The sequence below is a fragment of the Cimex lectularius genome, unplaced genomic scaffold (assembly GCF_000648675.2).
Source record: "Cimex lectularius strain Harlan isolate CLEC.00 unplaced genomic scaffold, Clec_2.1 scaffold8, whole genome shotgun sequence".
NCBI lineage: Eukaryota > Metazoa > Arthropoda > Insecta > Hemiptera > Cimicidae > Cimex > Cimex lectularius.
In genome coordinates this window covers 1,650,791-1,674,341 of record NW_019392656.1, presented here as the reverse complement: position 1 = coordinate 1,674,341, position 23,551 = coordinate 1,650,791, and the positions used below count along the sequence as shown (strand labels likewise).

The following is a 23,551-nucleotide window of genomic DNA, read 5'->3' as shown; positions in this document are numbered from 1 at the left end:
TTGGTTCAAAATAGTACGATAGTTTGTAAACATATTAAAAACTAGTAAGTGTAATTTAGACTAATTAAATAGATGCTAAATTGCATTACTGATACGTTGAAAAAAGTGATTTTAGGCACATCTAAGAATTTAAAAATTATGGGAAAAACATTGAGAAATTACCATTTAAAATTTTTTCTTATAGTTCTTTGATTACAAGGGGGGGAGTTGATGGGCTACGGATTTGGACCAACTTTTTTTGGTGATTCTATACTCCAACATATCGGACACATACACGCCATTTTTTGTGAAAGGGCTCAGGTTTCGCCAATTTTTTTTTTAAAGTTTTCCGTTTTTTAAGTATTTTTATTTCGCCTTTCTACTGGATCAAATAACTATGTGAATATATAATTTTACAGCATTTTTTATGTAGATTGCAATCTATAGTAAAATATATCGAAGTATATAAATAACCAAACAATTTCCAAAAATAAAATATTTTTCAAGTAACCAAGATCATAGTTTTATTCAATGAAAGTAATGTAAAATTTTGTTGTAGCATCTCTAGAGACCCCTAAATATAAATGTTGGTTTGAATTTAAATTTATAGATTTTTAATCCTTAAAATTTTTCCGATTTTTGAGAAGTCGTCGAACTATCTGTTTGAAATGCAATAATTCAAAAACAGCTAAAACGATTTTAACGTCACATAGACCATTTGTAAGAAGAGGAACGTAGCTTTTTAACGACGTAGTATAGTTGAAATATGTAAAACATTTCTATGAGAAAGTACACAAAATAGTAAATTTATTTGTCAGAAATTAACCTCGCTTTTTTAAATGAAAATAATAATCCGATTTTAATGTTTGATAGAGTTATAAAATTTCTTTAAAACACCTAGGTTAGGTTTTGCAAGATATCACACCAATTGGTATGAGCAAGATTGAACTAACATCTTGTTTTCGGATGTGTCAAGGTTTTTTTGAAGTTTTGTGACGGTTCAGAAAGGATTTGGACAAGAACAGAAGACCGATATATCCCCGCAAAATTTTCTTTCTGAGAGTAGCTATGGAGGTGGTGGTATGGTTTGGGCAGGCATTTCTATGGAAGATAGCGCAAACTTGAGCATCATCGAGAGTTCCCTAACAGTTGCGCGATACATTGAAAATGTGTCATCAGAACAAGTTGTTCCTTATATGCCACTAATTGGCGACAGATTTTTTTTATGCATGACAATGCAAGGCCCCCACAGCTAGTATCGTTGATCACTACTTGGAACTGGTGCAATTCGATGTTTGGAATGGCCAGCATGTAGTCTTGACTTAAACGAGTCAACGAGTATCGAACACCTTTGGAACGAGCAGTCAAAAAGGGTAAAATTCACCCAGTGATTCCAGAGAATTTGCAGGAATTAAGAAGGCGCTGTTGGAGGAGTACGAAAATATTCCACAGCAGTACCTCATTAAACAATGCCACGTCGAATGCAAGCGGTTTTCAAAGCAAGAGTAGAAAATATTCTGTATTGAATATTTTCTTCATTGTTTCCATAGCAAAATAAAAATGTTTTACTCAATTTAATTTTTTATTTAGCTATATCTTATTGAAATATGTAAAACATTTCAATTCTCTTTAAAAACGTCAGTAAACAATAATAAATAAAAATTATAACGATTGCAAGTATTTACTGAAACAAATCGATGGTGGCCACCTTTTTTTACCTCCCACAATTAGTGTAGTTTGCCGGCCCTAAAATTAAAAAAAAAGACGTATTCTTATAACATTTACGAATTTACGAGGCTAATAATTCAGAAAAAATCTATAAACAATTAGGTCTTATAACAACATATTATATAAACATTAACATATGATTTTTCTTTGAGAAAGTCATTCAACAATCAATTTTAATTTTGCTTCATAGTGCAGTTGGCATTGTTGTAATGACTTACTATGTAATTACTGTAATTCGATTTAAAATGTACATTTTAACCAGGCCTTGGCAGGACTTATTGACTATTTAAATTTGTTACCGTAAACGGTTATATTGAAAACATTTTCAATTATAATATAATTGAAATTGTAGTTTATTACTGGAGATAATTGGAAGTTAACCCTTGTTCAGAAGCGAAGATGTTTTTAACGGAACGAATATTCATTTTATTTCTTTTTGGTTTTATTTAATAACGAATTATAGATAATGCAGGTAATATTTTAAATCTTTGTCTGCCCTTGAAAAAAAAAGTTGGGAAAGGGATCTGCTGGGAAGTTTTATACGACTAATCAGCAGGTGAATAAGTTCGCAGGGTTTCTTGGTGGTATCTTCTACCAAATTTCGCCAGGATTATTCTACGAGAGAACTCCTAAGCATAATACTTCGACAAGCAACTTCGATTATTACCTGCTGTGATGGGACTTTGATCGGGGATAAAGCCACGAAGGAAAATGTAGAAAGAAAAACAACTTCCACTATCGAGCTTTCGGTTTAACTTAAGACAAGCACTTTTAACTTAAGACGCTTTTTTCAGGAAAAAGCTCGATAGGGGAAGCAGTTTTTTTTCTTTATTATTTTTCCTCGTGTCCTCATCCCCGATCAAAATCCCCGCAAATTAAATATTGAAGGCCGAGCATCTTTATCACCGATTATTTGCTTTGTCCTTTTTGACGTTTCAAAGTCAGACAATAAAGAGAAATACAGGACGGACAAACGAAGTTCAACTTTTTTTAAGGAATCAACTTCCGCTCGGTCACTGGTATACTTTATTTGTAAAAAAATTATTTTTTCAATAGTTAAGAATAAGACATTGAAGGCTAGACCTTAAAAGATATTTTTGGGTTGATGTCTCTATTTACTTTTCACTCGCCAGATTGACAGAGATGTATTATAGATAAAAGCGCTATATTTTTGACAATGGACCTGTTCACAATGGAGTATTGTCTCTACGTAAATGACTTCACCATTAAATGGCCATGAGCCACCGAGGAAACGTGAAGTCCTGTTAGAATTTTAAATTTTCTCGCTGATTGCCAGAGAAAGACAATAAAGAGAAAAACAGGTCGGACAAATGAAGTTCAACTTTTTTTACGTATTAACCGATTAAGTGATGTTTGTATAAAACAATCGGAAAATAAGTCTTATTCTCCTGGGTTAAATCGCAATTTGAATTTCGAAAGGTCCCATTTTCAATTTGCCAATGGCGATTTTACAGCAATTCAAGCTATATTTGCACACAATGCACTTTTGATTCATACCTTTTTTTCAACCAAATTTTCGATTCAGGTTGTGTTGAGAAAGTATAACGTCCGGGAATACTGTAAAGATCACTGAATCAATTTAGCATTTTTTAACAGGAAAACGATGGCCATGATCTTTTACAAAAGGTTTTTCAAATATAATATAAACAGAAAATGTGAGATATATGAGCCCATTTATCAATCAATTTGTATAAAAGTAACTATAAAAAAATACAAGCTGAATGTCTTACGAATTGGCTATAAATACTTGGTATGTACGAGTCCGGATGCGAAACGAGCGTAACGTCTTAGGAGGGAGGCGGAACCCCATGAAATCGATCTCAATAAATAAATAATTAATAATAATAAATACAATATATTATAGGAAATAATAATCAAAATATAATAGTAAATTAAAACAGAAGCTTGTTATTTTTCGTCACGTATATTTTTTAAATTCATGTATATAATTGAACAGCCTGTAGAGGAAACAACAGTGTAGTAAATATTTCGACTTAAAGATATTTAATTTTTCAATTCAAGGACCCGGACGTGCAAAATGTTAAGCAGGAAATTAAAAAATTGCCTGTTTTGTCCCCCATATAAAAAAAGTAGATGTGGTTTGTAGATGTTCGAAATAATAAAACATGTTAATTTTAACACATAATAGATTTTAACTCAAATTATCAAGGTTTAAAGAATACTAATTTGTCGCAAAACCTTCGAATATAAAATTAATAGTACATTTCACAAATGTAACCGGTATTCACATAAATTTGGTAGAGATAACTTCGAGTTTCAGACACAAACTATTTTCGAAAAATGTGATGTAGTCAGCAAAAGACCGTGAGGCCCTCAAGGAATAAACAGGCCGAGGCAAGTCGCCATTTCGCGAATTTTCGCTGTTTCAAGAGACAAACAATGGAAAGTGTTCACGTATTGCGTTATTTTATTTCCAATTGATTTAATCGTCAAGGAAATCAAAGTCAAGGTATAAACAGGGCGAGGCAAGATGCCAATTCTTTCAATCTTTTAAATTTCCTCTGTGTCAAAGGCAAGTAATGTACAGTGCTGTCTATGTATATTTTATTTCAAGTTGATTTAAGCAAGGTACATTAGGGTTGTATGCAGGGCATTTCTAACTTCCAACATTGTATTGATTATTTCTCATTCATTATGAATTTATGATCATCGGGGCACTTTAGAAAAAGTCTATACATATAAATCCATTAGATTTCGTGGTCCGATTGACCAAATAACTTATTTCAATTAATTAATCTTTATGTTAGGTATTGGTTGAGATAAAAAAAAGCAGCGTCACGAGCGGGATTCGAACCCACGACCTTCGGATAAATACGCCGCTGCTCTACCACGTGAGCTATCGTGACTTCGATCCTCTCGGACACCAACTTCCCATCTACCACCACAGCTCAAGTGGTAGAGCAGCGGGGTATTTAGCCGAAGGTCGTGGGTTCGAATCCCGCTCGTGACACTGCCTTTTTTATGTCAACCAATACCTTACATAAAGATTAATTAATCTATACATTATATTCTATTGTGCTGTTGAGTTATAAAAGCCCGATCACTTTTCTAATCAATGTTTCTATTTTGAACTTTAGAGCAAATTTGTGCACAACCAAAATGTTAAATTTTGTTTATAATTTCCAGCTATCACATGAATAAATATTTAATTAATAAGAATTAATTTTGTGGCTCTCAGACATCAAATTTTTATTTTTCCATATGGGAGTAAAATGTTTTTGCAGTCAAACAAAAATATATGTATTTAAAATGAACTTGCCATGACACGATTTTCATTAGCGGAGACTGATTTCCTTATTAACTGTAGTTAGTTGATCCAATTAGAAAACAGTACCTCTATTTGTTCTCGGAAAGCGATTTTACAGTAAACTATTCCGCACCAAATTAGTAGAAATCGCTCTTTAATTAAACTCAACTAAATTTGAAATAATTAAAGATAATTAACTGTTACATTTAGGTTTATATTACAAATTTCTGTTCTATTCTCCATTCACTATCCATTGTTTCTGAGAAACATTTAAGCAAAACATCAAAATCTCAAATAGTTTCTGTACGTCGTGAGGCAAATTTGTTTGTAGCTTGATCCATTCCGATTATGTGGGTCTGCCTGCACTCGCTGTTTTGGTCTGATAATCTTCATCGATAGGTTAGTGTTGTAGGATTATTTTTTTGTTTAAGGTCTTTGGTAATCCTTCAAAACCTGTATATACTATTTGTATTTTGTTTTAACCTGCAGCCATTTTTTGTGTTTCGATCTGGTTACTGATTCTACTTTTATACGTATACTACGTCGATATCCTAAAATAATAGGATCTCGTTCTCAGGGTTGACAACTACAGAATAGACAGCAAACATACAATACATACATATTTTTCTAAACACAGATGACTGGTCACGTTCATTCCCCCAGTGTACTCGATATTCCTCGGGGCGGCCGACAAAACAGTAAAACGTACGGTGGTAAGGTTTATTACAGTCATAAACGTATCACGTTTACCGTTTTCAGTGTTAATAAATTGTTAATTAACATCGGCAAATGTTAAGGAAATCACAGCAGGGAACTGATTACAGTCGGATTTTTTTTTTTTTTTTACCGGTGTGAAACTAATTCAAATGCTAAAATATAGCCTATAGGCATACTAATGTCTAACAATAAGTCCTTTTAACCTTAGCTCTTAGCTTTTCCTTCGTAGTGAAACCTTTCTAAAATTAATGATCAAGGGTAGAGGGCAATCCACCAAAGAAAAACAATATTTTTTTTGTTTTATTGGTTGATTGAAGCCCTCTACCCTTGATCGTTATTTTCCCAAATTCACATTATATTACTTTATATAGCTTTCTAGACTTGAATACTGTGCAGGTCTAGTTGTGCTAGTTCAACTTACTTAATCCTAGATAAGATCATTCTTAGCGAGAGCAGTAGATAAGAATCTTAGCAGTCCCTGGACACAATTAAAAAAAATATATATCTTGCTGATTACATTTGGTTGTGTCAACTTTCTAAAGTTTTCGGTTTGCCCGTAAACAAGAAGAAACCGATAAAATGCAAAGCATCTGCGCACGTTGATTGCCAATGCACTTTCATATTCAAAATTAAACAGTGCAGTTAATGCAGTCCAATCACTTCGGAAATGTAAGTTTTTGAATTTTACGGCTGTTTAATAAGACTGATCGTTTCACGGTTTCTTTTATTAAACGATATTTTTTCAACGTTCGGTCATAGAAGAGTGAATAGAACGAAAGCGACAGTTTGTTTTTCTAAATGATCCAGTGAAACTGCAGGTTTGCGGTTTGTGAGAACGTCCTTTGTCAAAAAATGTAAAACTTTCTTTCCTTGAGGAATAAAAATAATAAATAATAATAATTGCTTTAGTAAAACAAAATTAAAACTTTTTCCGTTAAATCAAAGAACAAAAACAGTATGGACTTGGATTGCCCGATCCGTCTGCCAGAAGTAATTCAGAAGTCATTGGTTTGCAAATATATATGCAGTTTAGAGGAGAGAGAGAGAGAGAGAGAGAGAGAGAGAGAGAGAGAGAGAAGAAAAGTAAAAATATGCAAAAATAATAAAATAAAAATAAAAATACAAAAATTCCAAGTGTATATACAAAATACAAAAAATACAATAAAAATATTATAGGTATTATAAATGGTGAATATGCCCAAAATTTTGATAGCTTAATAACAGTGGAAGAATAAAACTTAAAAATTAAATTCTTGAGTCATTTCGTATCTGCAGGTCCAAGTAAGTTTAGCATACCGGATCAAGCACCGGAACGAGAATTGCATAGGGATAATCCACCAAAGTTACCTCTAAAATGCACAGTTGAATTTACATGTAACATCTCACATTTCAGCTTAAAAGCCTTGAGGTATAATTAGTTTAAATAAAATTGGTGCTTTTTTGTAATATTTGTTTTTAACAGTGTTGCTTTCTTTTATGATTTAGACTATTTTTAATATGAATAAAGTACCATAGTTTTTATGTCTTTTTGACGCTATTTTGTACGCAGTTTTGCCCCATTATTATTATTGGGCGTAAAATCGTTAGTTTTCATCTCTCGATTTTCTTCGGTACGTTGAGGATTGTTTGGAAGCCCCTAGAAGATCATCTATGAAAATCTTCTTTTGGCAGACGTATCACATGCATTGTCAAGAAAGCATAAAGAGCAGTGAAAGGAAATCGAGAAGGGAGTGGAACACGGTTTTATGTAACATATTTGTCTGAATGCCTTCTCCCACTCGTTTGTCGCGCTAGCGTTCAACACCCTCTTGCAGAAAAGTAGCCGAAGAAGATGAAGAAAAAAATTCGGCATCGTAGACTTACACGAAATTCTGGAATTTTTATAATTGTAAACATACCAGTCACGATCAGTTGATTTTAATAAATTAAAAAACAATAGAAAGACTTTTTCTTCGGCTTTTCATCACGCAGGTTTCCGCTCGGAAGACCTCAAACATCCAAGCTTCGCTTTCAACTTGCTCTCTCCAGTTTAGCATGACAATACAGTACAATTTTGAATTTATTGAATTGGGATTGTTATCGTTCAGTATATTGATGATTGTCATTTTTTGTGTTTAGGTTTTCCATTTATACATGAAATAATGTTTTGACCAGGGTCACATTTGTGTATGGAACAATAAAAGAAGTGGCATTGAGTTCTGGGATCCGTGAACTGAGAGAGTCGACTTTCGTTTGAATTGGATCGCCGGTCGGCGGAGAAATCGTCCGCAAACTGACGCCGCTGTTTCGAATTTACTGCTTGCTTCCTCTTCGGACTGTATGAATACGTGTAAAATATAAAACTTGGACGAGCCTTACTTAGATGGGAGAATGTCACGCCTTGAAGTGGGTGGTAATTTGCCCTCCGTTGAGCCACCATACAGATCCGGAGGGGTGGACGCCTTCTTCTTTTCGATGTAGAATTTCGAAATGTCACCTAACACACACTTGTCACTGTGATCGTTGGACTGACATTATCTCCACAACCGCTCTTCTAAGACTGGACGCAAACTCTCACTGAGACACCTTGCCTCCCCGCCAGCCATCCTTGCCTTCTCCGAAGAGGGGAGTCGGTCACTAAGACCCCTGGCCGTTTTTCTTAATATAATTATTATTAAATAATTAAGCCTGGCTATGTTTAACGCCTAGGTTAAATCGCATGGCCCATTTATTGGGTTGTCCGGAAAATAATGCAGGATTTTNACAAATGAGTAATCCTGTAAACGTAAACAGAATATTTTATATAGATTTTTTTTAATGAAAACTTAAAATCCTGCATTATTTTCCGGACAACCCGATAACATTATATATCAGGACGACGTAATAATTAAACAAAATAGTAAATAATTATTTGTTCTTCATAGCGTATTGAAACTGCAACTCCCAGTACTTCCGGTTGAAATTTAATATTATTTTATATTCGCTATGAAAAATGTTAGGTTTTTGTCACGATATGAGTAAATTTTTAAGGAAAACCAAAAATTCTTCGTCACACTGAAAAAATACGTTCACGTTAAAAATATACAGCACATTCACTGGGTGCAGGATAATGGGACATGCGATGCAGAACATGTGATGAAATTGGAAATTAGGCACGGATTTTAAAAAATCCAGCTGGATTTTTTCGCCCTTAAGGCAACAACGTGCACACTGGAATAAAGGCGTAGGAAAAAGAAAGATCAAAAGCTGGTCAATAGCAAGAGGCCAAAAAAGACGAAGATCAAAAAGGTCTTTGCCCTCATGAAAGACTAAATCGAAATTAAATAGAAATATAAAATATAAGATATTTTGTTGAACATGAAAAGTTATAAAGGAATTTAGTTTCTGAAAGTTTTAATATAGGAGTGATAAGTGTTAAGTTTAGTAATCAGTTTACCTTAGTATGACATTTAAAAATGTATCAAGTCACAAGTGTGTAATCAAGTCCATTGCGCTTAGGAAAATAGTATAAAATATATATTACAAGGTTTTTGGATTTGATGATGTAGAATAGGGCTATCTTTGAAAGACAACAGACGAACGAAAACGTTTCAAGATTATTGCTCACAGTTTCTAAAAACGTATTGTTGCACCGGTTGCAATCTCGATCTAAAAACGTATTGTTGCACCGGTTGCAATCTCGATCTAAAAGAATCGCCAGTGAAATAATCATCAGAGTTGTTCTAAAGTGAGAAAGGCTCTTTCTTGGGGAGAACAGGTTAGCTCTCCTTCTCTTGCAGAAATAGTGTCGCCACCATCACCCTAGGCTGATGCTATCATCGGTGAGACAATGAAACCTTTTTTCCTTCATCGGGCCCCAAAACAGTAAGGCAAAGCTAACGACATTCCTTTCTATCATTGTATTGAAAAAGATGCTTGGAAATACATAGCTAAAGTAAAAAAAAAACTTTTCTAATTTTCCAACTCTTCTAACACATAGTAGATGATGGGTCTGGGAGTCGCTAAACTCATGTAGAACTGACACTGGGTACTTACTGGGTCTGTCTCTAGTCGCGTTTTTTTTGAGTTATTCAAACGCGTTTCGGCATTGCGCCATCTTCAATGAGGAACATCTAAAATCATCACACGGTGTATCGGTTGTGTATATATATTTAATTTACATAAATATATATCCAGGGAGTAATTAATGGGTTAAGCAGGGTAGTAATAATTGTAACCCAACTGTAATTTGCTAAAAGGTTTTTTTTCTTTGAAACATCTAAATGGAAACAAGCATGGAAGCTTATACAAGATAGGCGGGATAACATTCCCTTAGATGGTAACTTGCAAGGACGAAATACCGGTTTGTATCTATAAAAAACAACGGATTTTGTTTGGAATTTTGAGTTGCTGAATGGATTTTTAACCTTTTAAATTTGTTTCTTGTTTCCTAGAAAGAAAATTATCCAGTACACCTTTACTTAAAAAAATAATGTAGTTTAACCAAATTAAAAGATAAAAAACAGTTTTATTTTGAAATTGTTTTGATATAGTATGCTTTATTGGTGGGAAAAGGGTGGCATTGCATCAGGAGTATAAGCAGGGCGGGTCAAGACGCTTAAACTAATTCTGTGAGGTTTCCTTGGGTCAAAAAGACGTATTAACGTAGTTTTCCCTTTTTGATTGGTCTTTTGATCTCTGTGCGATAGAGATTCCCGGAATAGCAAAGAAAAAGCCCTGGTCGAAGCAGTAACTTCACACCTGTAGTAAGATTTTAGAGAATAATGAACTACGTGCATTGAAAAAATAGGAACCTAGAACAGTTTGATGTCTGCTCAGAACAAAAAGGTATGGAAAGACAAAAACTAGCCCAAGATTACTTCGGCAACACCAAAACCTTCGACAAAATGTCAACCCACCATAAAAAGGAGCAACTTTTGAAAGAATACAATGTTTAGATTACTTGGTGGAACAACACAGGATAGACTTTAGTCAAAAGACGTCAAAGACGTCTACCTTATTGATTTTTATTTTTTTATCCCCGACAAACAGCAAGGTCATAGTCGACTTCTGTCTTATGGCATATCTGTGTAAGAGATCTAAGAAGTAGTAGAAGTTGGTATAGATCTCCTGTAAGTTAAGTTTCTTGTTACTTCTATTATATTTCGTAGTCCGATTGAACAAATAACGTCTTTCAATTAATTAATCTTTGTGTAAGGTATTGGTTGAAATGAAAAAGTTAGTGCCACAAGCGGGATTCGAACCCACGACCTTCGGCTAAATACGCCGCTACTCTACCACTTGAGCTATCGTGACTTGGGCCCAATCGGACCAACTCTCCATCTCAACTCAGCGACTTATTCGAATCCCGCTTGTGGCTGATTTTTTTATCTCAACCAAGACCTTAGATAGAAAGAATAATTAATTGAAAGAAGTAACTTGGTCAATTGACCACTAAAACGTAAATGGATTAATATAAATTGTATTTTTTCCAAACAAGATATATTTAGTAATTTACCCAGGCTCTGAAGGTGACCCGAATAAAGGTCGAAACGTCAGTTCAAAAGTAAAAAGGTGTTTTTTTTCGAAACTACCACATTCTTGACAGCTCCTCACGACTTCATGCAATTATAAAACAACAGGTGACTAAAAAACACACACTTTTTAAACGTTGTGGTCCACGATCTAAAAAAATTAATTCAGCTCATTTTCCAGCTGCTGGAGATTATCAAATTCCTGATTAGGCATGATTGTTCATTGTCAACGGTACGACATCCTAGTGTAACTGTATAGGTTCTATTTTTTTGTCACATGTGACAATCCGGTCAAAAAAAGCCCCTACTTTCTGCCGTGAAAGTAATTAAAACCAAATATTTAGACTCAGAAGTTTACTAATTTTATACATAACGACATTAATAGACACAAAGGCTAAATAGACATATTTACAACAGACCACAACATTGCAAAAAGCCTAAGTTTATCCATTAAAAAGCTCTCGGACACCAAACTCCATCTCAACCCACCTTTCGAATCTTCCCTCCTTTTTGCCATTTTTCGTTCTCGGCAATTTTCTTGTTAGTATTTTGCCTGAAGACTATCCTGTGGTGTTTTCAACCAAGTAATCTAAAGATTTGATCCATTGTTTCTTATGGTAGTTTGACATTAGGTAAGAGTACGTTCTGCCTAGCTAATATAATTGATGGGCATCTGTCAAGGCTATGGAATAAAAAACTCGATTCTAAGTGAGGAAATTATGTTCCCATATGTGGAAATATCCTTACCCGATGGACACCAGTGCAAAATGATACACTTCAGGATCAGCAAAGCTGACTAAGTGGTTTGTTGAGAGTACAATTCAGAGTCAGCAGCCTCGCCATAGCAAAAGAAAAATCGGCCATATTTTAAAATTTGAAGCTTGCTCAGAAATCAACAAGCTGCAAGACTTAGGTCAATGACCAATCTAGAGCAGACATTTTGGTTAGGTTTTATAAGAAGCCATTTGAAATACTGACAGTGGTCGAACCGCGTTGCTTAGATTCTTAGTTTACACAGATGAAATTCAGCGACCACTTAAGGTCGTGACCATCAGGTCACAAAGGCTCGTGCCGGTATTTGTGCTTTAAACCGTAACGCTGCCTTAACACGATGCAAGCATCATCACCCGCACGATTTTCTTCTTTACAAAATCTTTAATGTCTCAGAAGACCTCGAATCACGACTTTTCCGGATGTTTTTGGAAATGAAGTGCGGCAACGGGTTATGTCTTGGAAAAAATAAACAGCCAAACGTTATTTGTCACGTTCAAATCGTGACCCAAGAAACTTGATTCCAACAACGAATAAATCCTTGAAATTTGTAATTTCGGAATATCTGTTTGATCGAGATCTACTTTTGCCAATTATGCTCTATCGAATAACCTTGTGCTTGTCATAAATTGGGTTTTGTATAGCCTTCGATCTCCTAGTAAAGGTTACATGGAAGTATTTGAAGATTGAAGATATAATTAAAAAAAAATTAGATTATTGTTTAACGTTTAAAACAAACAGCAGGTCTTTAATAATGAACTGTATATGTTATATGCCTTGTTCAAGAAAGCTAAACTGCAAAGCTCTTCAGAGAATTATTTTGTTCTTAAAAGAAAGGTAAAATGCAAAAATAAAACGACAGAGAGAAAAAATGAGAAAAAAGTAAGAGGTGAATGTATTCACAGGGGAATATTTATGCTGTTTCAGATGAAAGTGAAACTTTTCGAAAGGAGAAACAGATAAGAGGTAAGGATCTGGCGTTCGTTGCAAAACAGATCTTATTAGCCTATTTTACTCGAAATCAAATGATCGTGTGTCGTTGCATTCTCTGAGTTGAAGGGCGTCGTATCAATTGGCTGTATAGAAAGCAAAATACCAAAAACAGATCTGGAGTAAGTTGCACAACGATCGTGTTCTAGAACGTGATTCCGAGATCCGAAAGAAATAATTTTCAAGTTTCAATCGATTTTTATGACATAATAAATTAGATTAATCTGACTTTTACTTTTATAAAGGGTAACATTCGCGGAAATATTGCTCTATATCCGGGTTGGGTTTAAAAAAAAAAAAATTATTATACAACTTTCAAACACTTTTATATTAACTTATTGATTCTATGTAAGGATAGCACAGACAAAAAGGTATTCTGAACAAAGAACACATTGTAAAAAAAGAATGTTATAACAATTTATGTAGTATTTTGTAGTACGCCATGTAATTGAATTGAAGTTTCTATTCTGCCGTCTATATTATATTACATTTTAGTGTATCAAATAAAGAGAATATTATTGTGTTATGGAGCAAAATGTATTTTGAAATAAATAAATGAAAAGAAAAGTTACAAGCGGTGTAGTCAGGTCGTATATAAACAGACGGTTGGATCGCCTTTGTTCGATTTTTCTATCTGAAAAAATTATTTATTTCGGCAGAGACAGGTTGGATCAAACGACGAGTGTTAAAAGCAAAACCGAATTTAATACAGCATACAGAAAAAGAAAGTGCCAAACATATTATCAAATATAACGGCAATCGATTATTCGATAATATATCAAAAATTTTAATATGTTTGTTACCTTGTGCAACCATTGTGTGTGTGTGTGTGTGTGTGTGTGTGTGTGAGAGAGAGAGAGAGAGAGAGAGAGAGAGAGAGAGAGAGAGAGAGAAAGAGAGAGAGAGAGAGAGAGAGAGAGAGAGAGAGAGAGAAAGAGTGAGAATAAGTGAGCAATAATGAGAGTGAGAGAGAAACATTGAGAAAAAGTGAGCAATAATGAGAGAGTGTGAGAAAGAAAGAGAAGAAAGAGATTCATTGGTCTAGATTTTATCAGCTAGTGCGTGCATGTGCGCGTATCTGCGTTAGTGAGAAGGTGAATGTGTGCATTTGTGTGTATTGAACCTTATTTCAAGCTTTCTACCTGATGTTACATTATTTATTCTGACGGATTGGATAAAACGACGATTTCTTCAAATAGGAAAATATACTGAATAGTCCTACCTAATAAGTAATACAAAATGTAAAAACGAAAAATATTCGCAGACTAAAAGGTGTTAGGTAAACGTTGTTTCTATTTAATTTTATATTTTTTTCCTTCTTAAATGAGTTTTTTAAAAGGTTAGAAATTTTCCAAGAGAACGTGGAGTTTTCCACACAAGGTTTTAGTTCCTTTTTTTCTATGTTTCAGGCTGTCTGCTCATCATCAGAAAGTCCAAGCACTACTGTCTACCCTCCCATGCGTTGTTTCATATGTGTTTTTTCTTAAAAAGCTTTCCTCTCGCCCCATTACATTAAAAGAAAATAAATTTCAGTATACCTCCATTTCGGCCGAGAGGGCAAAGAGGAGCGCCCAAAGACAAGTTTTATTTTGTATTTTCTTTTCATCTACGTTCAGGGCTGTCTGCTCATCATCAGAAAGTCCAAGCACTACTGTCTACCCTCCCATACGTTTTTTTAATTAAAAAACGTTCCAATTGTCTCGCCTCATTACATTAAAAGAAAATAAATTTCAGAATGCCTCCATCTCGGCCGACAGACCAAATAGGAGGAGTGCCTTGAACCGCGCGTTCTCTTGGAAAATTCATAGCCTTTTAAAACACTCCTTTAAGAAGGAAAAAAGGTGGAAAAATATAATTTAGTACAGACGTGTAACTACTACAATAATTAAATAAAATAAAAACTTTAAGTACGATCAACTTTTATGTGTTTTTTTAAAGCGAATTATTTTTAATAATTATTAAAAAGGAGGAAATGATTTTTTTATTGCGTAGATAAAAAAGCCAGTGTCGATTATCTGATTAAAAGCTCATTGTTTGCAATCGTTCGATGCAATTGCATTTCATCCTGCTTTTGATCATTCCTTTTTCTCTTTCTCAATCTCCTTTCTTCCTTTCTTGTTCTTTTGTGAGTACGTTGTATGTAAATCAAAGGGCAATCTAAAAAACGTATTTACGAAATAGCACACTTACGTTTCAACACCGTGAATGGCCATGATATAAAACAGACAGAAAAAAATAGTTTGTAAGGTTAAATTAGCCAGGAATCCTTCAAAGAATTTGAAACCTTTGTGTGGCCTAAGATAATCGTATAAAACATTCCGTTCCAATTTTGAAATTTCGATTAAATTGACCATTGCCTCGGGTGCCCAACTTGACTGCTGAGGTCGACTTACGCAACGGTCCTCTTTCCCGCTGAGACTACCGTTTTACCTAATGTGAACCATTTGTTTTCCAGGCGGAGAGTGAAAGGAAAAGCTGAAACCGATTAGACACTATTTGTCACTCGTTTAGATCGAAAAGCACTATAAGCGATGGCCGAATGCTGCGATTTTCCTATCGGTTGCAAAAGCAGTTTTACTCAGATAAGTCCCAGCATGATTAGAAAGTCCTAAATATTTACGCATAGATATTTTTATGTCATGAATTATCTCAATTCTTTTAGTATTTCCTAATATACAAAAGGAAAACATTTCGACACATCGATTCAAAATAGAGTTAGTAGGGGTTAGTAGATCCTTTAAGCCTTCTAACGCTAGGATAACACTTTTTCACACTGATTACTTCACATATAACTATATAACTTCCTTTAAAACTACACACTCTATTAAACTGAAGTGCAATGAGATTCTCATTTTCCAGGAGTTCCATGTGTTTTCCTGATATAGTAATATTCTTTGCCATTGCCGAGTTTAGTTTTTACTCGTGCTCTTTTAATGTTCAACTAACAGCGAAATATTACAAATATAATTAATATAAACAAATGAAAGTTTCTCTACTCAAATTTTTTGCTTCCCTGAGCATTCGGGGCATAGGGGCAATGAGAAAGTAGACATGTTGGCAAAAATGAATTCTGTAGGTCCCAAACTCTATCGTGGTAAAAAAAATCCAAATGGAATTGTGGTTTAACAGTGTTTTTACTTCAATTGACAAGGATGTAAACGACACAGATGGATGGTGAAAAACTGTAATTGTGTATTTCCATTTAAGTGCACTGAAAAAAAGAGAGAAATTTTTGTAAGTTACAGCCGAGGTTCCAGCCTATTTGCAAATATTAAAGCTGTTTTTCCACTTCAATTAATTGACGAACAATTAATACTTTCAAAGGTTAAAAGGTAAAAGGATATAAATTTGGATATGAAGCTTAATTTGGTTCATTTTGCAATACAGAGTTTTTTTTTCAATTCATATTTGTGTGTTCAAATTTGGGGGGGTTATTGTGAAAAAAGGGCCAGAGGCGACGGTGGGAATCGAACCCACGACCGCGGCGTGAGAGTCTCTCATGCTAACCACTCGGCTACCGCGGTCCCCAATACAGATAGTTAAAGGTTATTTTTTCAGTTATGTATTGACCCCAAAACTATCTTTTTTTACGTAGTTTTATCATAGCAAAAATCTAAAAAAACTAATATAATACTAGAAATAATTAAATGATGATTAAAAACGAGTTGGAAATATAGTTAAATTAGAGAAAACTATTATTGTTTGTATGTCCATCTTATACATGTTGATTTAAAAAAAATTAAACATCACAGTTATAAGTACAAATAATTCATTAGAGTTCGTGGTCCGATTGACCGAATAACTTTTTTAAATTAATTAATCTTTATGTAAGGTATTGGTCGAGATAAAAAGGAGGGAAAATTCGAGAGGTGGGGTTGAGATGGGAAGTTGGTGCTGAGTGGATTGAAGTCACGATAGCTCAAGTGGTAGAGCAGCGGCGTATTTAGCCGAAGGTCGTGGGTTCGAATCCCGCTCGTGACACTGACTTTTTTATTTCAACCAATACCTTACATAAAGATTAATTAATTGAAAAAAGTACAAATGATTCTCAACCGACATTTTAATTTTTTACATACACCGAGAGGCAAGAATTTGGCCATCCTCGTTTTTTTAAAACTAAATGCTTGCAATCGTTATAACTTTCGTTGTTGTTTACTGGATATTTTATAAGAAAAATGTAAGATGTATACAAATTAAAAAAAAATTAATAAAACATTTTTACCAAAAATGTTGTTTTGGAAACAATGAACAAAATATTCAGAAAACATTCATACTTTCCTCTTGCTTTGATGGCATCGTTTTAATGAGTTTTTGAATGTATGCTGTGGAATATTTCCATACTCCTCCAACAGCGCCTTCTTAATTCCTGCAAATTTTCTGGAATCACTGGGCGACTTCGATATGGTTTAAGTCAAGACTATATGCTGGCCATTCCAATCGTTGAATTGCACCCGTTCCAAGTAGTGATCAACGCTATGTGGGTCCTTGCATTGTCATGCGTCGCTAATTAGTGGCGTATAAGGATCAACTTCGTCTGATGACACAATGTTCGATGTATCTCGCAACTGTTAGGGAACTCGCGATGATACCTTTGTGCTATCTTCCACAGAAATACCCGTCCAAACCATACCACCACCTCCATAGCTTCTCTCAGAGAGAAAACTTTGCGGGGATATATCGGTCTTCTGTTCTTGTCCAAATCCTCTCTGAGCCGTCACAAGACCTCAAAAAAACCTTGTCACATCCGAAAACAAGATGTTAGTTCAATCTTGCTCATACCAATTGGTGTGATATCTTGCAAAACTTAACCTAGGTGTTTTAAAGAAATTTTATAACTCTATCAAACATTAAAATCGGACCACAATCTTACTCATTTAAAACTTACACGAGCTGTACTGTGCCTTGTCAGAAGTTCTGGACCAGTGGCAGGCCTTCTTGCCCGTAATCCAGGTCCTGAAAGTACGCCTTATAGTGCGTAAACTGACATTTTAAACATACTGAAGTCGTTGTTTGTTCTCAACAGCGGTAGAAGCCCATTAAGGAGTACATTCGAAACAATAAAACAATCATCTTTCTGAGATGTGACACTATAGCGACCTGATTCATGCCTTATTGAGTAACCTCCAGTATGTTGGTAGCAATGGAATACCCTTTGGACAGTAGCGCCATCAAATGCGCTTCAATTCTACCTTCCAACTTTGATTCCAGCCAAATCTGTATCACTTAAAGCCATCACTCAACCAAATTTAAAACTTACAAATGGTACAACTTAAAAAAATGAAATTATCGGAACGTTAGAATGAAGTTCACTAATTTCGTGGTCCGCTTGATCAATTAATACATTACAATTAATTAAGGTTTTTAGTTGAGATGAAAAAAAGGCAATGGCACGAACGGGATTCGAACCCACGATCTTCGGCTAGATACGCCGCTGCTCTACCACTTGAGCTATCGTGACCTCGATCCACTCGGACATCAACTTCCTATCTCAACCCCACCTCCGATTACACGACATTTGAAAAATGGCAAAAAAGGAGGGAAAACTCATAAGGTGGGGTTGAGGTACGAAGTTGATGTCCGAGTGGATCGAGGTCACGATAGCTCAAGTGGTAGAGCAGCGGCGTATCTAGCCGAAGATCGTGGGTTCGAATCCTGCTTGTGCCATTGACTTTTTTATCTCAACTAAAAACCTTAATTAATTGTTAGAATGAAACTTTACATAAAACAAAGAGGAGATTGACTATTCAAAGATTTATTTACGAAATCCAATTGTAAACACACGTGAGATATTTCATATCTGTTTTATTTAACTCTTATTCTTTAAAACAACCAAATATTGTTGTGTGGTAATCAATGGAGGATTGTCTGAGAGATAATTAAAAATATCAGAGGTGGCCACCTCTCAGTATGCATTCCTAATACTCTAAGGTTCCTCACTGAGCTTGGGTTATTATATACACTTCAATCTCTATTCTTTTTTTTGTTGAAACATGCAAAATCTCAAATTCCTCCGGGTCGTACTTTGTATAATTTTGGATATAAAAACGGTTTTAAATTTCAAAATTTCCCCTTATATTTTCGACGAAAGTTTAAATATCGTTGGACGTTATTTGTATCGTAACGCTTGCGGTTTTTTTAATTTTTGAAGCTATTTAGGTGATAATATACCATTCCGGTTTTAAAATTGTACAAGTATATAACTTCCTAGCGACCGTACTCGCCACAAAAAGCGGTTTCCTACTGAAATTGATCTGAGCTGACATAATTGAGGCAGCGTTTCATTGCACAATTCCAACGTAGAAAGTCAATCTATTGTGTATAGAAAAACACATTTATCAATGTTTAACAATCCAGTCATTCTGTGTATTTTTTTTTAAACAACGACGTTATTTAAGCCTTCATTAAACAATTTTAACGATTTATAATAAAATTGCCTAAAGTTTTCCTATCTATTGGTTATAAAAAATGTTAATTACCATGGTGCTTATCTTGAGAAAATGTTCGTTGAAGCCTGTAATTTATTAATCCTAGTAATAGTATAATCACTTTCACATACAGTTATAAGTTATATAATGTACTTATTTAAATAATTTTTCAATAGGCTTTACCACTTGTCCGAAATGCAATTAAGAAGAATAAAAAACTTCTAAGTTTCTCGAGGGAGCTAAGAAAAACACGGGTTAAGCTGAAGATAATTAATATTAATTTGAATAATTTTAAATCTGTATACTCAATGAACAACACAAACAAGAAACCGTGAAAACTACCTTTCAACATTATTATGGCCCAAACTTAAAATTTTGTTGGTTAATTAGATTAATCTGTTACCTATAATCGGAAAATAAGTCAATATTTTTTTATTACAACGCTGCTTGAAGTTAAATTTCAAATATTTAAGTTGTTTTAGTCGAAAAAGAAAACATTAATCAGCATAACGTGTCACACAAAGACCTGATGACCTAATCTAGGCCACTGCTTAAATGTTACACCCAAACCGCCTTTATTGATGTTTCTCAACTATCTGTCAGTTAACTTAAATATGATGAAATAAACAGTTTGTCGCGAAGATGTTTGACGTCTCGACACTATCTTTGACATAACGGTACTGTTATGAAAGGTGTGGCTAATTCGGGCGTGGCAGTCGTCCTTGGACACGCGGCATTGGGACGTCTTTCGGCTTCCTGGCGTTAATTTCTTCCTCGTTCAGCGGGAAGGAGAAATGGTAACGTTTTGCAACCGGCAACGAAAGCCGCTTCCTTTCGGCTTGCCTTGAAATTTTTGAAATTCGAACAGACACCGTCGCGCATATCAGCGCGTGGCAATGCTGGAAGTAGTTCGAGGAGGGTTCTTCCTGAGAAAGCTCTAGGCTAACAAATGTAAAGTCTTATTCCATAATGCGTCACTATGTAAAATACGACACATAAACAGGGTGTTCGGCTACTCGTGCTACAAACTTAGATTCTTCATTTAAAATGGAACCAAAAAGTCCTAATTAACTATGGTACGAATCTCAGCAGTTTCGGAGTTTCCACTTTTCCTGATTTTTGAAGATTTTACGACCTTGCTTCAAATAAACAATGATAACTCCTAAATTAAAAGGTTTTGGATAAATCCGTTTATACCACTGAAAACTACGTTAAATTTCCAATAAGATGTGATCAGTACTAAAGTGATAAGTTGATGAAATAAGCGTTTTATTAGCCAGAACTTTGAAAAATACTTTTTACTATTTCCTTTGTACTGGAGTATTTGCTTTTTTAATTACTTTTTTCAAAGATAAAGAAATAGATGAAGGAAAGGAAAAAACCGTGGTGAAATAAGCGTTTTAGTAGTCAGAACTTTGAAAAATATTTTTTTTCTATTTGAAAAACGTAGTATGGTGATTTTAAGCTACTATTTCCAAACCTAGAGACCAACAAATTTCAGCAAACGTACTCCACTCAATACCCTTTCTAGTGGTGCAATTGCTTTTTTAATTACTCTTTTTCAAAGATGAAGAAATTGACGAAGGAAAGGAAAAAAACCGTGGTTGAAGGATTGCTAAGGTGGAAAAATTAAAAAAAAGTAGCCTTAGTTTTACCATAGATAACTAAAAACGTTTTGTATCTTAAAACTCTTTTATTCCGGGGAATAAGAATACAATAATCCTTAAAGTAAAGTTGCAATCGTCTTGGTAAATAAATAAACTCGTGCACTATTTCAGTTGCGAACCCAAATTAAAAAACGTTCAATAAATTCATTCAATATTTCCTTAAGTTTTTTAAATCTTCCACCTTACCAATCCGTCAACCACGGTTTTTTTCCTTTCCTTCATCAATTTCTTTATCTTTGAAAAAAGTAATTAAAAAAGCAAACACTCCACTACAAAGGAAAAAGTAAAAAATAATTTTTCAAAGTTCTAGCTACTAAAACGCTTATTTCACCAACTTATCAGCTTTAGTATTGATCACATCTTATTGAAAATTCAACGTAGTTCTCAATGGTACCAACGGATTTGTCCAAAATCTTTTAGTTTTGGAGTTATCATTGTTTTTTTGAAGCAAGGTCGTGAAATCTAAAAAAATCAGAAAATGTGGAATAAACTGCTGAGATTCGGTTCATAATTATTTAGGACTTTTTGGTTCCAGTTTGATTGTAGAATCTACTGGCAAAGTTTGTAATACAAGTAGCTGAACACCCTGTATATGTACATATAGGGTGTTCTTTTTGATGGCACGGCTGAATTTCTCTTGAACCAATGACGCTATAAAAAAATTATAATTTTTTAGTCTAGATTCAATTTTTTTTTACATTTTTTCGAAAAAAATTATACAGGGTCCACAGGTCTAATTCAACTTAAAAATTTCAAATATGACGCTATACATCGTATCGCATCATTTTAAAGCACCTTTTCACGCTGAAAACAATGGTGCAGTCGGATTGATCAAATTGATCAAATCTCTGATTAAATTGATCAAAAAATTTCAAAGGGCAAAAAGTAATTTGGTTTGTTATTTATTAATCACTTTTCATGTTCGAACTTACTGCGTAAAGATGCAAAAATTTGCTCTTTTTAACCACTCTTCGTCGGTGCTCAGAGCGATAGAGTTGGGGGAGATGGATTGACAAGTATTTTCTATCCTTTGTCGCACTTCTTCAACTGAGGTTGGTTGGTTATGATTGGCGTAGACCTGTTGTTTTAAATGGCCCCACAGAAAATAATCAAGTGGAGTTAAATCGGGACCGAGGAGGCCAACAGATCGGTCCATGAGGTCCTATCCATCTTTCCGGAAGTGAGGATTCAAATAAAGTCTCATCTGCAAAGAATGGAGTGCCGGGCATCCATAAAGTTGGAGAATCATTCTATGACGTTGTTGCAGAGGAACATCGTCTAATAATGTTGGTAAAACCTCCCTCAAAAAATTGAGGTACCGAGCATCATTTAAATTATTTTCGTAGAAATAAAGCCTAATTAATTTATTTCCGCGAAGTCCACACCAAACATTGATACTGTGAACCACCTTATGATGAAAAGAGTACAAAATTTTCGGATTTTCCTCTGCCCAAGTTCGAAAATTACAACGGTTTAGTGTGCCATCAGTCCATAGGATGATGGAAAAACGTTTTCTTTAGCCTCCCAAATCGACATTTGTGCAAGGAACGTTAGACGCCCGTCATAATCAGAGTCTCGAAGTCGATGGGCAAGATGAGGGCGATACGGCTTAAAATTGTAAGTCCAGAGTACATCTCTATTTTTTTTTAAACCTACAACCCTTTCAGCTCTTCCTCAATATTAGCAACTGGTCCGTATCTCCTCATATTGCGAGCAACACGAATAAACGTTTTGTGGTTTACTCTGAGGCGATCAGGCAATTTCCGGGAGTACAACCCGACTGCAGACGCGCAATACCACCATCAATAAATCATATAAACTCGCTGTTGAACAGAAAAATGTTCTCTTCGAATTATTTCTTTATTATTTGATTAATTAATTTATTTCCAGGAATTAAGATTTACTCTCATAATGCGAGTTTGACAAACAATGACCGAATGACAATAAAGGCGTTTACTTTAGTGAAGAAGCACATTATTGGAATTAACAACGAAATGGGATTTTTCAAACTTTTAAACTTTCATTTTTTGACCAATTTAAAATCCGATTGCATCAGTGTTATCAGAGTAAATATTCTTTTCAAATGATTTGCCAAGGTGTATAGGGTCGTATTTGAAATTTTGAAGTTGAACTGGGCTTTAGGTGCCCAAAAAAGGTAAAAAAATGAAACTAGACGAAAAAGTATTAAACACATTTTTTTCATATTGCCTTTTGTCCAAGAGTAATGCAGCAGGGCCATCTAAAAAGGACACCCTGTATATAATGAATCAGAAGCAAACAAAATCTCTATACATCTCTCCCTCCTCACTCTCTTTCAACAAATTATCGAACAAAGAGTTACACTTGTTTAATTAGGACAATTTGTATTGATCTGAGTTAAATGTATAGATAATAAACTAATAAATAAATCCTGTAACATCCCCCCAAAAGAGCCACCATATCCATAACTTATTTAATCTATCCTCTTCTTCGTACGTACTTCCCTATAGTTTG

General features: G+C 34.5%; 1 protein-coding gene across 2 annotated transcripts in view; it reads right to left on the bottom strand.

Moving 5' to 3' along the window:
* Positions 1-8,267, bottom strand: part of LOC106669716 (serine/arginine repetitive matrix protein 1) — a 73,363-nt gene extending 65,096 nt beyond the window's left edge. The window contains exon 1 of one of the 2 annotated variants that reach the window (XM_014399378.2): positions 8,072-8,267. The gene's annotated coding sequence lies outside the window, so the exon portion shown is untranslated. The remainder of the gene's footprint in view (positions 1-8,071) is intronic. The other variant, XM_014399379.2, reaches the window with a different exon arrangement.
* Positions 8,268-23,551: the final 15,284 nt, after the last annotated feature.